The sequence below is a fragment of the Pelophylax lessonae genome (genome assembly GCF_965119305.1).
Source record: "Pelophylax lessonae genome assembly, chromosome: 8".
In the NCBI taxonomy this organism is placed as follows: domain Eukaryota; kingdom Metazoa; phylum Chordata; class Amphibia; order Anura; family Ranidae; genus Pelophylax; species Pelophylax lessonae.
Genome location: NC_138775.1, coordinates 152,887,331 through 152,902,838, shown reverse-complemented (window position 1 = coordinate 152,902,838; position 15,508 = coordinate 152,887,331).

Below are 15,508 nucleotides of genomic sequence, written 5' to 3'. Positions count from 1 at the left end.
TGCAAATATTGTAGCAGATGCATCAGGAAAATGTTGTGCAGGGAGGAAAAGGGGAAAGTCTCTCTCACTGCTGTTCTGCCTCTTCCATAGAAACTTTATTTCTCTCTAACTGGTGGCACCCATGAATGGTCTGCCATCTCATTATTCACCTCTCCTTATTTCTGGAGCCCATATTGCAGTAAGTTTTAGCTGCTGAAACATCCCTGTATTTTAGTGCTCCCTGCTTGATGACTTTTCCCTCTATGGGCTTGCATAATCTTCCTCATCCTTCATATCTGGAAAGAAGAAGGCTAGCACATGACAAAGTTTATCCTCTTGTGGCAAGTCAGTGATCATAAGATCTAAAAAACTCCTTATTGCCAGTTTACTAGTTTATGGGGCTTTTACTGGATTAGCAGAAGATGAGGAATAGGGGGCATTAGCAGCAGTTGCAAACAAATTGCTGCTCTGTACCCAAGAAGAGCAATACGAGGAAGGCTGTCAGACACTTAAATACTTTGTGCATCTACTGTAGCTATATAGCGTAGCCATTCTGCTATAGAAAAGGCATTTGTGCCCTGCTTCTAAATTTGACATAAATGCAAACCTCAAACATGCAGGTTTTGTCCCAAACCCATGGTAGCATAAAGCCTCAACCTCATTCCTACTTATCAAGATCATAAATTATCATTGTAAAGTAATATAATAATATCTAGAAGAGCACAGCCTCTTTAAGCAAGTTCCAGGCAACCTTGGTTCTTTTCCAGAGAGTGTAGTGTTTATTGGGTCCCAGCAACAGATGACACAGCCAACATAGTGTATACAAAATAATTCAAAAATAAGTCCCATTCAGTATACTAAGTTCTTGTGTTCCCATTTGAGCAAAGACATCGACACGCCACATATTCAGCATATATATCCAATCTACATATGCATCTATGTGTATTTCATGCAAGGGCAGGGCTGCCAGTAGGGCAGTACAGCCAGCCCTTCTGTGCCTGGCTCTAGCAGAGTGATTCTCCCATCCTCCCTTAGTAACTGAGGAGGGCAGAGGATTGGGCTGTAGCAGGGCAGTGGAAGGTGATTGAAGAGAGAATGGGCCGAGGGCACAGGTAGCACAGGGATCCTGATGCACAGGCAGGCTCACAATTTCTGTTTTCTGGAAGGTACAGAGACACATCCATACTGTATACAGACAGGCATACAACAGCTTCTGTACTGTGTGATAATCATCATGACAATGATGAGATGCTAACTGTGAGGGGTGGGAGCCACTGTTTTAGTGTCCCCTAACCACTCCCTCTTATGCTGCAAAGGCACTGCTACCATAGTGCGGCTGTAATGGCAGGGTGTTGTGTAAAACACCCCGCAACCGTACTACAGAAGCAGGGCCTTTGCAGCATAGGGTAGAGTGGTTAGGGGAATGGTAAAACAGTGGCTCAGCTGCACATTTTTACTGCCCCCCCCATCCAAACACAAATGTAAACAAGACCTAACAGTTAGCATCTCGCTGTGTGTGTAAATCTGAAAAGTTGATCTGGTAGCTGTGCAGCCTTCAGATCGCTTCCACACCCCCATAAGTGCTTCCCTTCCCTCCCCCATGTGCCCTGATATGTTTCCCATAAGCGCACATGTGGCATGCATGGCGGGTGCCTCCAAGTAGAAGGGAAGGAGATCAGTGAATATCTGTTCATTGATCTCCCCTTCCTGTTAATGACCTGGAAGGGACATGTAAAATTTCACTTCTGGGACATGATGTCACTGTCCACAGAGTGGCTGGGGAATAAGCCATTGAAGTGTAATCCACACTCCTTTAGCTTCATTGGAGGGCAGATGAGACATCAGGGATCTTTAGACCTCTGATGTCTCATTAAAGAGGACTTGTCACCAAACAATGCGTCACATAGGGGACTTTTTGTCTCCTATGTGATGCCAAAAAAAGCTTAGAAAAAATAAAATGTTAAAAGCATGTTAAAAAAATTAAGTTATACACAAGCACCTAAAATGCCCCAGCAAAACTTTCTGAGCCCCTCCCATATACGAACATAAATGCATGCGTCAAAATTGTCCATTGCACTACACATGTTACATAACACTGTGCATGCTGAAGTGAGAGTAATAATTGTAGGCTCATTATTCATACAGTAGTTAGCTCTAAACTGATGACCTGTGGGGGCTTTTAAAACATTGCCTATGAAAAGTGTAGGGTACCAGAGTTTGTCTCTGTTTTTACAGGCACAGGCAATTTTAAGGCTTGACATGTTGGGTATCCATTTACTTGGCACAATGAAAATATGTGTTTCATAAATGTTGCTTTAATTATGTGTGACATGTAAAAATTAAAACCACAACATTTTATTCTCAAGGGTGTCTGCTTTTAGAAAATGTAATGTCACTGCACACTGACAATCATAATTGGTTGAGGTATTACCCCACAGCGAATCAGGTATACATGTGACCGTGGAGCAGGAAATGCCTCGACCTCTTATGATTGGCAGGGCACTGCAGCGGTGGGGGGGAGGGGGGGGGGTCTGTCAGGTAGGTTGTATGGGACCCCAAGACTTCTAACAGAGGCTCTGTGCAAGGGTATGCATCCATAAACTCTATACCATAGGTCATCATACTTTCTTTCTGAAATATACAGTATAATTCTATGTATACTCTAAATGTATTTGCCTACCTACCAATCTGTTATTATGATCTACTGTGATTGTGTAAAAAAAAAAAAAAAAAATAGCAAAAGGTGACCTTGCAAAATGTTCTCCCATTGACTACAGAATAAATTCAAAATTGGATTTTGGCAATTTTTTTTTAACTTCACCGAATTTGGGATGAACTAAATATTGGCAGATTCTCTCTTCAGTATGGCTCACATCAAATCCTGCCTAGGGTTTTTATACTGTACTGTGTCATTAGCAACCCTTCCCTGTTAGAAATGTTTGTTTCACATTTTCTGAAAAACAAAATAAAACATATTAACTCTCTGTTCAGCAAATGAACTAATGTAAATTAAGTACATTTTATTCATCTATCTGACATTTCAGAAGTAGTGCAAATTGTGGTGCTTTAATTTAATTAACTACATAAAATACTTTTAGAGTATCTACTAGAAATGCAGCCTGCGGTTATGACATTTTTCTTTTCATCATTGGTAAAGTATATGAAAAGTTTTTACCTGTTTATTTATTCATTTGTGTGTCTGCAAACTACTGTCTGAGCACATACTAGTGACTATGGAATTGATTTATTTGACTAGCTGCAGATTTACAACCTACAACTTTAAAATTATTGTCTGAATTATTTTGTTGGGTCTAATGAAATGGCAATCTTTCACAATAATACATATTACCTATAGAATATACATTCTAACTACAAATGTATTAATCGAATATTACAATAAATATTATTAGGAAAAGCGTTTAAAAATAATTGTGGCAATGACTGCACCAATGTGACCCCTATTTCCAACTAGCAAATGTTCCCACTATTGAATGTATAGGGTTTTTCATTTCCACATATTTTCGACCCTGTTTTATAACAGCACACATCTAAGGAGATAAAAAGTAAAGCATACAAATCCCTATATTTTCTTGTAACCTTCCCACCCTCCTTCACAATCATGGGTGTTGCTGGTCCCTGGAACCTGGGGTATGTGGCTAAGGGGACCACTACTGGGTGCTCGGGGTCTAGTGACATCTAACCTCTGAACATGCACTGGTAGCCACAGGAATAAAACTTTTAAAAGTGATTGTATAGTTCCTGTTTTGGTGTCATGCAACAGAACATGCAGTGTGGCACACAACATCGCTTGTGTCTCTGGTAATCACTAAACACCTTTTATTTATTTTAATATCACTGACCACCAATGTGATTTGAACACTTCACCACTGACATTGATTTAATAGGGGCATTTACCCACTGAAACTAATCTAACTTCTGCATTTCCCCACTAATGCTAATCTAATGAGGGCAGTTCCATACTGATGCCAACACTTCATTAATGATGCCAATATAATGTGGGCAAACCACCATTGAAATTAATCTAATCCTGGCACTCCATCACAAACCATACCCCTAAAGGTTATGCATGCTCCATCACAAACCATACCCCTAAAGGTTATGCATGCTGTTTAGCGCAACATGACTACATACTATATCACATAAATAACTATAGTACAATATACATACAAAATATATGTACATTTGTTTTAACTGTGCCTCACACTAGCTCTGCTAATGCTACAGAAAGAAGCATTGACTCTTGCAAAAAATTATAAATGAGTCATAACAAAGGTATTTTTTGGATGAGCATCCAATACAAAAATGACAGTCACGAAAGTACCGGATAAACCATAGTCAGAGCAGTGGACCCAGAATTAAGAGGCAGTAGACTAGTAGGGATCAGCCAAATATATTCAGATTCTAGGCGATGCAGGTTCAGTGAACATTATGGAGGTTTTTGTAAATTATTATTCAGCAAGGAGGGGGCCTAAACTCAGAAAGTTTAACCCTTTTGCTGCCAGGTCCGTATGGCATACCCACTTACAGCACTGCTTTGAGTTGGCCAGGTTTGTACACCATGCAAAACTGACATTCCTCCTTCTGCTAAAAGCTCATAGCCACTGTAGCTCTGATTTGCAGCTAACAAACAGCTAATCAGAGCTTCCACCACTTTTCTTGTACTTTTAAACACCTCCCCTCTACTCTTTTTTTTCTTTCCCCGCAGATCCCCCCCTCCAACACTGATTCTGACCTCCCCCGCACTGATGCAAGGTAGCCACTGGGGCTTTAAAAATGTTCAAATACAATGCTCTGCCACTATGACCCCTCATGCAATGGCCCCCCATGATCCCCAAGGATCTTTACCCTCTATGCTGCTGACCGGCATTCCCTCCTTCCTCCCCTGCTGGCTGCAGCTGCAGATGCTGGAAGCATGAGTTTGGGCTGAATATTGGCTGTTTGCCTGTTCAGCGAACACCCAAAGTGTTGGGGCATTCGACCGTTTGTTCGGCCCACTGAATGCCCCACAATTGGAGGCCCACATTTTAGGCCTTGATTGGTTGAAGCAATGAAGGCTTTGCCCAATTAGGGCACAGAGCACTGTCAGAGCCATGACTGGACACAGTCATTATGACTCTCTCCAATTATGGCTCATTGCTCATAGTCCCACCCCACACTATAAGAGGTTCCTTTCAAGAGCAGCCATTTGCAGTGTGATATTAGAGGGGAGATAGAACAGGGCTTGTTCAGTGCTACTAGCGAGTTATTGTGCTATAGTATGCTATTGTGATTCTATTGTGAGTGTAAAGTATCAGTGTAGTTTTAATATAGTGATAGTGCAGCATGAGTGTAGTGCGATCGTTCATTTTTACTATAGTGTTAGTTTAGTATGTCAGGGTAGGTTTATTGCAGTACATTGAAGTGTGCCAGTGTAGAGCGTCAGGGCAGTTTTACTGCAGTATATTGAAGTGGGTCAGTGCACGTTTACTGCAGCATATCAAAAAGGGTTAGTGCACGTTTACTGCACTATATTAAAGTGTGTTAGTGCACATTTACCGCAGTATATTGAAGTGAGTTAGTGCAGTTTTATTGCAGTATATTGAATTGCGTTAGTGCACTTTTACTGCAGTTTACTGAGGTGTGTCAGTGCACATTTACTGCAGTATTTTGAAGTATATTAGTGCACTTTTACTACAATATATTGTAGTGTGTCTGTGTAGTGAGTACTCAAGTTAAAGTGCACCAAACACCACTTTCCATTGATTAAAGTACATACAAGTACACATTTCCCCATCTCTATTACATTTCGGTAATAAGCCATCCCCGTCATCGTGTCTGGGAGGCTAACAAGGAGAGGCACACATTCCCATAGCACTGTGAGGGGGCAAGCAGTGTATATATCCAAAGGCAAAGGTGGACGTGGTCTGCCCTCAGGCAGGGCACCATTTCCTCTGTTTAGTGATGTTGCCTATGCTATCCAGCCACAGCATGCAGAGGAAGTGGACTGGCCTACTAAACCACCTTCATCCTCTATCACCTAAGCAGAGACTAGTGCACAGTCCACCACAGCTGCCATAGCGGCTTATTCTGCCTCCTTGTTCACAGCTACTCATACCATAGCCCCAGCATCATCCATTGAGGAGTTATTTGAACACAGCATCAGCCACTTGCTCCTTGATGATGCACAGGCATTACTTTATTCTGATGTTAGTTCTGAGGTTGAGAAAGGTAGGAGCATGAGCCTACAGGGAGAGGAGAACACTGGTAAACAACAAATTGGCAGTCATGTTCCCCTAGCCGCAGTGTATTACCAAGTTTACTCCTGTGATAATGATGGAGGGGATGATAATGATGAGGTTATTGACGTGACTTGGGTGCCGGATAGAGCTGAGGAGGAAAGTGAGGGTGAGGCACAACCCCAATAAGGCAGCCATCATGTAGGAGTAGAGAGCAGCCTACTCTTCCATCACATTGTGGAGCTGTTATCTCCAGGCCCACTGCCCACAGCTAAGCTGTCTGGGCCTTTTTCAGCACATGTACAGCCGATCACACTGTTGCAATTTTCCAAATTTTGCCTCAAGCAGATCATGCATGCTTGACAAGGCTTTTAACCTACAACCACACAGCCCATTGGCAAGAGCACCTAAAAACCACACAAAAGGGATGCAATTCTGCTCCTCCTCCCTCTTTACCTTTCAGTTCTTCCTCTGCTATATCTCATGCAGTGATAAGCCGAACACCCCCGGTTCGGTCTGCACCAGAACACCGTGAACGGGGGAAAAGTTTGTTAGAACATGCAAACTCCATTGAAGTCTATGGGACTTGAACATGAAAAATCAAAGGTCCGCATTTTAAAGGGTTAAATGCAAGTTATTGCCCAATAAAGTGTATGGTGGTCTGGGTACTGCCCTCGGGGACATGTACCAATGCAAACATTTTTTTAAAAAACAATTGTTTTTACAGGAGCAGCGATTTTAATGATGCCTAAAGTGAAACAGTAAAAATGAAAAATTCCTTTAAATATCGGGTCTGGGGGGGTCCCCTTAATGTGCCTGTAAAGTGGCGCATTTGTGTGATGTATGTAGCCTGCTGCAGCAATACCGGCATTTCTAAAGGAAAAAATGTCATTTAAACTTGCTCGCAGCTGTAATGTATTGTCAGCAATACAGATAAAAAACATGAAAAAAACGGCGTGAGGTCCCCCCAAAATCCATACCAGACCCTTATCCAAGCAAGTAGCCTGGCTGGAAAGGATAAGAGGGGAACAAGCAAGTGCCCCCCCCCCCCTCCTGAACCATACCAGGCCACTTGACCTCAACATGGGGAGGGTGCCCCCAAAGCACCTTGTCCCCATCACCTTTTCCTGGACAACCTGGACTGTGGTTGTCGTGGTCTGCGGGTGGGGGGGGGCCCCAGATCCCCCCCCATGTAAATGGATATTGGGTACATCGTACCCCTACCCATTCACCCAAAAAAATAAAGACGAAAGCCATACCAGACCTGAAGGGCCTGGTATTGACTGGGGGGGGGATCCCACACACTGTTTTTTTCATGTTTTTAATCAGTATTGCTGGGAGCCAACAATAGATTAAATGTCATAAGAATCAGCCCTACACTACTGCACTGCTTGATATATATACTGCATTAACTGATATATATATATATATATATATATATATATATATATATATATATATATACTACACTGCCTGATCTATTACTAGATACAATGCACAATCCACTAACTACCTGCCTAATATCACTCCTATCTCGCCTAACACACTATACCCGGCTGCCGTATAAGCAGCAGCTTTATATAGTGTGGGGCATGGACTTAGCCCCTGAACCATGATTAGCTAGCCTTTGGCCAATCACAGACATTGTGACTTTTTTTTTTTTTTTTTGCCCCCCAGTCACTAAATACAAAGGAATTTTTCATTTTTAATTTTTTTTTTTACTTTAAGCATTAGTAAATCACTGCTCATTTAAAAATTATGTTTTTTACAAACTTCTTTTTTGTTGATATATGTCCCCCAGGGCAGTATCCAGAACCGCAATACCCTTTGTATGCCCAATAACTTGCATCTAAGCCCTTAAAATGGGCACTGTTGATTTTTCCAATTCGGGCCCAATAGACTTCAATGGGGTTCGTTATTTGGCTCCAAACTTTCGCGATGTCCGACACGAACCGAAATGTGAGGTGTTCGGTTCACTAATCATGACACAAGGGAAACAGGAGCTACAAGATCAAGTCACCGGACTGGATTCAGTTAGGGTTGAGCGAACAGGGACTGTATTGTTCGGGATTGTACCGGACTTTTTGGTGTTCTGTACCTGGACACGGACCCGAACGTTTTACTGTATATTCGGGATACAGTCCGTTGTTGGGTAATTTTATTTCATGTTTTGGGGTGGTTTTAATGTTTTGGCGCGGTTTTAATGGCGCGGTTTCAACAGCTGCAGGGCAGCCAATCAACAAGCATTTAACTAGTGTGCCCTTAGAAGCCATCACAGCCATGCCTACTAATGGCATGGCTGTTATTGGCCAGTGCAGCATGTGACCCAGCCTCTATATATAAGCTGGAGTCACGTAGCGCCGCAAGTCACTCTGCTCTAACTACTGTAGGGTCAGGTTCCTGCTGCTGCTGATATGAGTGAGAGATAGGAGATTATTGTAGGGGCAGGCTGGAGAATGCTTTCAGGGAAAGAATAGAAGAATCTTCTTTAATCAGACAGCAATCTACATCGATTTTATTGTGTGGGGGTGCAGTGCACAATCTTTTTGCCCTGACCTGAGCCCAGTGAGGAGGAGGGAGAAAAAAAAAACTTTTATCAGTCTGTTAGGTGGGCTGCGTGCGGCGTGTAGCGGACATGTAATGCAATCTTAATGCATATGTGTCTGCCTAATCTGGATTAAAAAAAAAAAACATTTTTTCCTTCATATTTTACTGTGACATACAGTGTTTAGACACTGCTGTTCTAATCTGCTATTCAAAAATCACAAATTTAAGGGGAAAATAATTAATTTTCAGTTTTTAGGGAAAAATCATTATTTTTCAGTTTTTCATTCAAATGTGTTTTTATTCAATAGCTGACTAGAACAACAACAGTATCCAACCTGTTAGGTGGGCGGCGTGCGGCGTGTAGCGGCCATGTAATGCAAGCTCAGTGCATATGTGTCTGCCTAATCTGGATTTTAAAAAAAATAATTTTTTCCTTCATATTTATCTGTGACATACAGTGTTTAGACAATGCTGTCACCAATTAAAGGGAACATTTTTCATTCATACGTTACTGTGAGATACACCCTTTGGATACTGTTGTTCTATTCCGCTATTCAATAAACACTCATTTAGGGAAAAATAAATAAATTGCGGCCTAGTCTGCATATTTTACTGTGAAATACACCCGTTGTATACTGGTGTTCTATTCCGCTATTCAATAAACACCCATTTAGGGAAAAAATATTAAATTGCGGCCTAGTCTGTATCTGTACGTGTGAGATACACCCGTCGTATACTGTTGTTCTATTCCGCTATTCGATAAACACCCATTTAGGGAAAAAAAATTAAATTGCGGCCTAGTCTGCATCTGTACGTGTGAGATACACCCGTTGTATACTTTTGTTCTATTCCTCTATTCAATAACACCCATTTAGGGAAAAATATTACATTGCAGCCCAGTCTGTATCTGTACGTGTGAGATACATCCTTTTAGATACTGTTGTTCTATTCTGCTATTCAATAAACACCCATGTAGGGGAAAGAAAGATATTAAATTGCGGCTTAGTCTGTATCTGTACGTGTGAGATACACCCTTTGGATACTGTTGTTCTATTCTGCTATTCAATAAACACCCATGTAGGGGAAAGAAAGATATTAAATTGCGGCTTGGTCTGTATCTGTACGTGTGAGATACACCCTTTGGATACTGTTGTTCTATTCTGCTATTCGATAAACACCCATTTAGGGAAAAAAAATTAAATTGCGGCCTAGTCTGCATCTGTACGTGTGAGATACACCCGTTGTATACTGCTGTTCTATTCCGCTATTCAATAAACACATTTTTTTCCCTAAATGGGTAATTGCGACCTAGTCTTCATCTGTATGTTTGAGATACACCCGTTGTATACTGTTGTTCTATTCCGCTATTCAATAAACACCCATATAGGGAAAAAATATTAAATTGCGGCTTAGTCTGTATCTGTACGTGTGAGATACACCCTTTGGATAGTGTTGTTCTATTCTGCTATTCAATAAACACCCATTTAGGCGAAAATTAATAATTTTGCAGCGTTTGCTGATTATGTTACTTTGAGATACACCCTTTAAATTTGTTTGGCGCATCTCCTTCCACCACCAAGGATTGCAGGGCGCTTCAGTTTGCCTCCTGTTGCTAACTCCTCCTACTCCGCTTCCTCATGGTCATCCTCTACTGCCTCTGCGTCTGGAGCAGTGATCATTTCCAAGGCTTTCAGGGCAGTCATTCACAAGTGGCTCCGAGGGTCGGTTCCTGCACCCACAAACGCCAGGTACACAATTGTCCAGCAAGGGCACAGTTCTGGAGGATGACGAGGTGGATGATGAGGAGGAGGAGGAGATGGAGGAGGAGGAACCATGTTCACAGCAGGGTGGCACCCAGATAACTGATAACAACAGATACTACACTTGATCTTACCCAAAAGGTCGAGAAGCGATGCTGGTGGCATTCCCACCTGACAGCGGGGGCACAGTGGAAGCACAAGGCGAAGGCAGAGGCAGAGGAGGAGGTCGCCAACACAGCCAGGGCACCGCCAGCATCTCATAAGGCAGGGTTAGCATGCATGAAAAGCTTTGTTGGCACACCACAACAACCAGAACCACCAGCTGTTTTTTTTTTCTTTTAGCCCGTGGTGTGTGAACACACTCAGACTATCACCCGGTGGGTGCATAAAAAAGTGCACACCAAAAAAGTAAAACACAAAAAGTGCACAGGGTGTACACATGGTCCTTGACCCTGATCCCCCGGGGTGAAAGGCTCCTGACAGGGACTGGGGTACTTACACTGGCTAACCTGGCCGAAACCAGGCAGTCCAGTTCTTTAGGAGGTCTGCTGAAACAGACCACCCCAAGTACTAGGTGGGGCTCTCCTGAAGAGAGACCCCATGAGAGAGGGCAAACCAAGCCAGAAGGCCATATCCACCCCCTCCCAAGACTTTCAGGGACAGGCCCAAGGACCTACACCCTACTAATCACGCTGTGCAAAATAAAGTGTACCGCCACAATAAAAAACACAAAACGTGAGACACACAACACATAAAACTGGGGAAAGGGATAGTGGAGAAGTGCAAGGTTAGTGCCACGTTGCAATACTATGGCAGGCCCTTCGGCCAGGAATAAAAAATTCCTCTGGTCCTGACTCCTGACCAAAAGACCCAGCCCTAGAGGCAGGTGCAAAAAACGTGTGTAGGAAGTAGTGTCTTTGGTGCCATAGTCATAGTGCTGCCATCCACCGTGAATTATGGCACCCCTGGACTGCCACTCCAGGGGCACATACACCACAGGCTTTTCAGAATCACGGTCCCTGGCAAGACCAGTGCAGCCCAGTGCAGCTTAGACAGCTTTGGGAGAGCCCGGCCCACAAACAGGGACACATACCTTTTCCCAGGCTAGACTCAACCCAGAAGGGGGAAAAAAAGCCCCCCCGCCGCCATCACTGTTCCTTACCATATACCATATACAGTTCCTTACCGTTCCTTACGTACTATACACGTACTGAATGACGGGTCTGCCCCCTTCAACTTCTGGGTCTGCAAATTGGGCACATGGCCTGAGCTTGCCCTTTACGCCTTGGAGGTGCTGGCCTGCCCTGCAGCCAGTGTATTATCTGAACGTGTATTTAGCAGGGCTGGGGGTGTTATCACAGACAAGCGCAGCCGCCTGTTCAGAGCCAAGGTGGACAAGCTCATGTTCATTAAAAAGAACCAGGCATGGATCCCACAGGACTTGTCTGTACCTTGTGCAGAATAGACATGTATACCGGCCTTACCCAGCCATTGTTGTATTTTTGATCTTTCTCACTTTTGGGGTGTACCCTAATTTAAAAAGAAATAAAAACAAAAACCAGTGTTGGCTACCTTGTCCTCCTTCACCGCCGCTTCTACCTATACCGCAACATCCACCGCCACCTCAACCGCCTACTCCAATAGGTGCCTCGTCCTCCTAGATCGAGATGATTTTTTTTTCTGTTTTCTATGTTATTTTAAGTTATTTCCCTATCCACATTTGTTTGCAGAGAACTTGCCATGCTCTTAAGAAGATTTTGCTGCCTTTTTGCAGCCTTCTAGCCCTTTCCATGTTTTTTTTAGAGCCATTTTAGTGCTCAAAAGTTCAGGTCACCATTGACTTCATTGGGGTTCGGGATCGGGGTAAAGTTCATGTTAAGTTTGGCTCACAAACTCTGACTTTTTTTTCAAGTTCGGCCGAACCCACCAAACCCGGACATCCAGGTGTTCGCTCAACTCTAGATTCAGTCTTTTTACACAGGGAAGGTAGAATAAGTAGGAAGAGGGTTGAGAATAGCTAGTGTTAGGTTTGAATTAAATTTTAAATAATAGTGATTGATTTATCTACAGTAAATAAGTGGTGAATGTCAAATTTGCTACTTTATAAATATGCTCCTAAAAACTTTGAGTGTCAGTGTTTTCCTGTATATGTATTAAATGTCAGAAACCTAATTTTTGTGAATTTACTGAAGTTTGACTTCTAAAAAGCAGGCGTTAGGTCTCATTATTGTGGAGGAGTTAAATATTAAGTGACTCAGCACTCATTTTAATATTTATAGAGATGCTGCAGATGATGTTTAACAAGCTTTTATCTAAGTGATTTTAGCTGCTAATCACAGGAGATTTCCAAGGACAGCTCATATTTTTAAATGGAGAACATTTCAGAATATGTTTACTGAAATTGTATGAATAATTAATTCTTACATAAAGCATAACTAAAAGGTCAATAAATTAATTAGCAGCATATTAAGTGCATCAAACAAGAGTATTTCAATCTTTTCAAAATAATTTGCAATTAAGAGAGCTTCAGAATAATGGACATTCACATGGATCCTGTGGTTAGTTGGTTGTTGGCTGGTATTGTTTGACAACAAATGTATTTTTACATATCATAGATGCTAGATAGGCTGCATTTCAATTTCCACCAGAATATATTGCAGAAAATCTCCATTTAACCTGTGATTAGAGATTGATTTTTGACTAGGGGTGTGCAAATCTGCCAGGGGTCGGTTGTCAAACGGTTTAATGAATCTCACTTCAAGTTTGACGTTTGCAAACTTTGTGGCGAAACCCAATGAAATTTATGTGCATCGCATACTAGTTCATTATGAAATACTTACCTTAGAACGAAGCCCAGACACGGTCGCCAGGACACCACTGAGGCAGCTGACATCTTCCCTCGGCGTCTCTTCCAGGTTCGGCAGCTCCGGCGAGTGGCTGGAGCCGCAATGACGTCAGTTTACTTTCCGGCAAGGAGCTCTGAAGGGGGCGAATATCTCCTAAACCTTGCAGGTTTAGGAGATATTAATTTTACCTACAGGTAAGCCTTATTGTAGGCTTACCTGCAGGTTAAAGTCAAAAAGCGGAGTATACTACCGCTTTAAGGAAACCCTGTCACAAAGCTCTACCTCTGGGCCCAAACCTATATAGGGACCTCAAGAATTACTGTCTGCTCATAATTTGATGATATATCAAACCTATTCTGTTCTATGCTGTTTCATATAATTTATAATCAGATGTTATATCTGTTGCAATATTAAGGCTCTTTTAATGTACATACGATTTACCGTAGAATCATATTTGTTGTGTATTTATTATCCTTTTGTATATTTTTGAAAACTTAAGAAAAGAATGAAATAAAAAAAAAAAGTTGCATGCTTTCTTTTAGTTAGTGACTTCAACAGTATCAATGAATGCCTGCTGGGTAAATACCATTTTCAGAAGTCAGTGATCAATGGAAACTTAAGATAATCCAAAACAGTATCTCTCCTGCGCTTAAGTGGTGTGTGGGAAGGTAAGGGGTCTTGTGTGGTCTTTGTTATCACCATCTAGGGTCTTGCTGTGCCCTCAGGACCAAGGGTATCAAAATAGCCTGAAAAACAACAAGAGAAGGGCTCTTTTGGCTCTGAAGAAGAGGGTTCCCCTTGAAACGCGTCAGCCAGGCATATGCAGATCCCACCACATCATCAAGCACCATAGGAATATTCTGGCAGTCCTGGAGGAGATTGGTTCCATTCTCCTTACATGTGTGCTAATATCATGCGTTTATGAGTACAATGTATGCTTTTTTGGATTTTAATACATTTTTTAAATGCACGAGGTCAGTGCGCATTTCTTTATCAATGGAAACTTTTGTCTTCTCAACACAGATTTCTTTTAATTATCTAGATATGAAATAACCATTATATAAATTGGTACCAATATTTTAAAAAGTTTAATAGCCAACATTTTGTAGGGTGCAGCTCTAGGAAAGTTTGGCTAAACCTCTCTAAAACATTGGCTGTCTATTAAAGTTTTTTTTTTTTTTCATTTATGCTCCTTGTGGTAAATCCCACAAGTGCCCACAATGTTCCTAGTGTTTATACACTGTATATATATATATATAGATATATATATATCATTTTTCCTGAGAAACACTTGTTTTGGATCAGTGACTCCGAAAGTACAGATATCACTTAGTATAGGTGTGCGCAGCCTATTACTTTAGGGCAGGGATCCTCAAACTACGGCCCTCCAGCTGTTGGGAAACTACAAATAATATGACGCATTGTAAAACTCTGACATTCACAGACATGACTAGGCATGATGGGAATTGTAGTTCCTGAACAGTTTGAAGACCCCTGCTTTAGGGTGTGCACCCCAAAGTTCAAACACACATGCGTGCTTATGTGTGTATATATGTATGTAGTGTGAGGGGAATTAACTCTTTCCTGGCAGGGACTTTGCTTGTACTGTGGCAGAGATAACTCCAGGGGCCAGGGCTTTTTTTCTTAGAGAATAGGTGTAGGAACTTGGGTGTGACCAAGCTGTACTAACTGTGGTGGAGAGTCCTAATAGGGCATTGTTAAATATCATGAGTGCATTGTGCACAGGGTTCAGTGTTGAGGAGTGTGCTACAAACAGAGTGCAGGGTTCAGCAGTGCAATGTGCATTAACTGCAGTGTTCAGGGGTGCTCTACATTAGTGATGGGCTTTATGTTCGAGTCAAACATATGTTCGACTTGAACATCGGGTGTTTGCGTGTTCACTGAACATAGGAACACCCGGAGCGCTCAGCGGAAAGTTTGTCCGCCGACGAGTGCCCCATAATGCACTGTGCGATTAAGTGCTTGTGATTGGCTAAAGCATGCACCTGACCTGTATGTTTTGGCAAATCACAGACCAATGTCCTGTCAAAGCCATGATTGATCAAAGGCAGGGTGCCTTTAGCCAATCATGGTTCAGGGGCTAAGTCCACGTCCCACACTATATAAGGCTGCTTACACG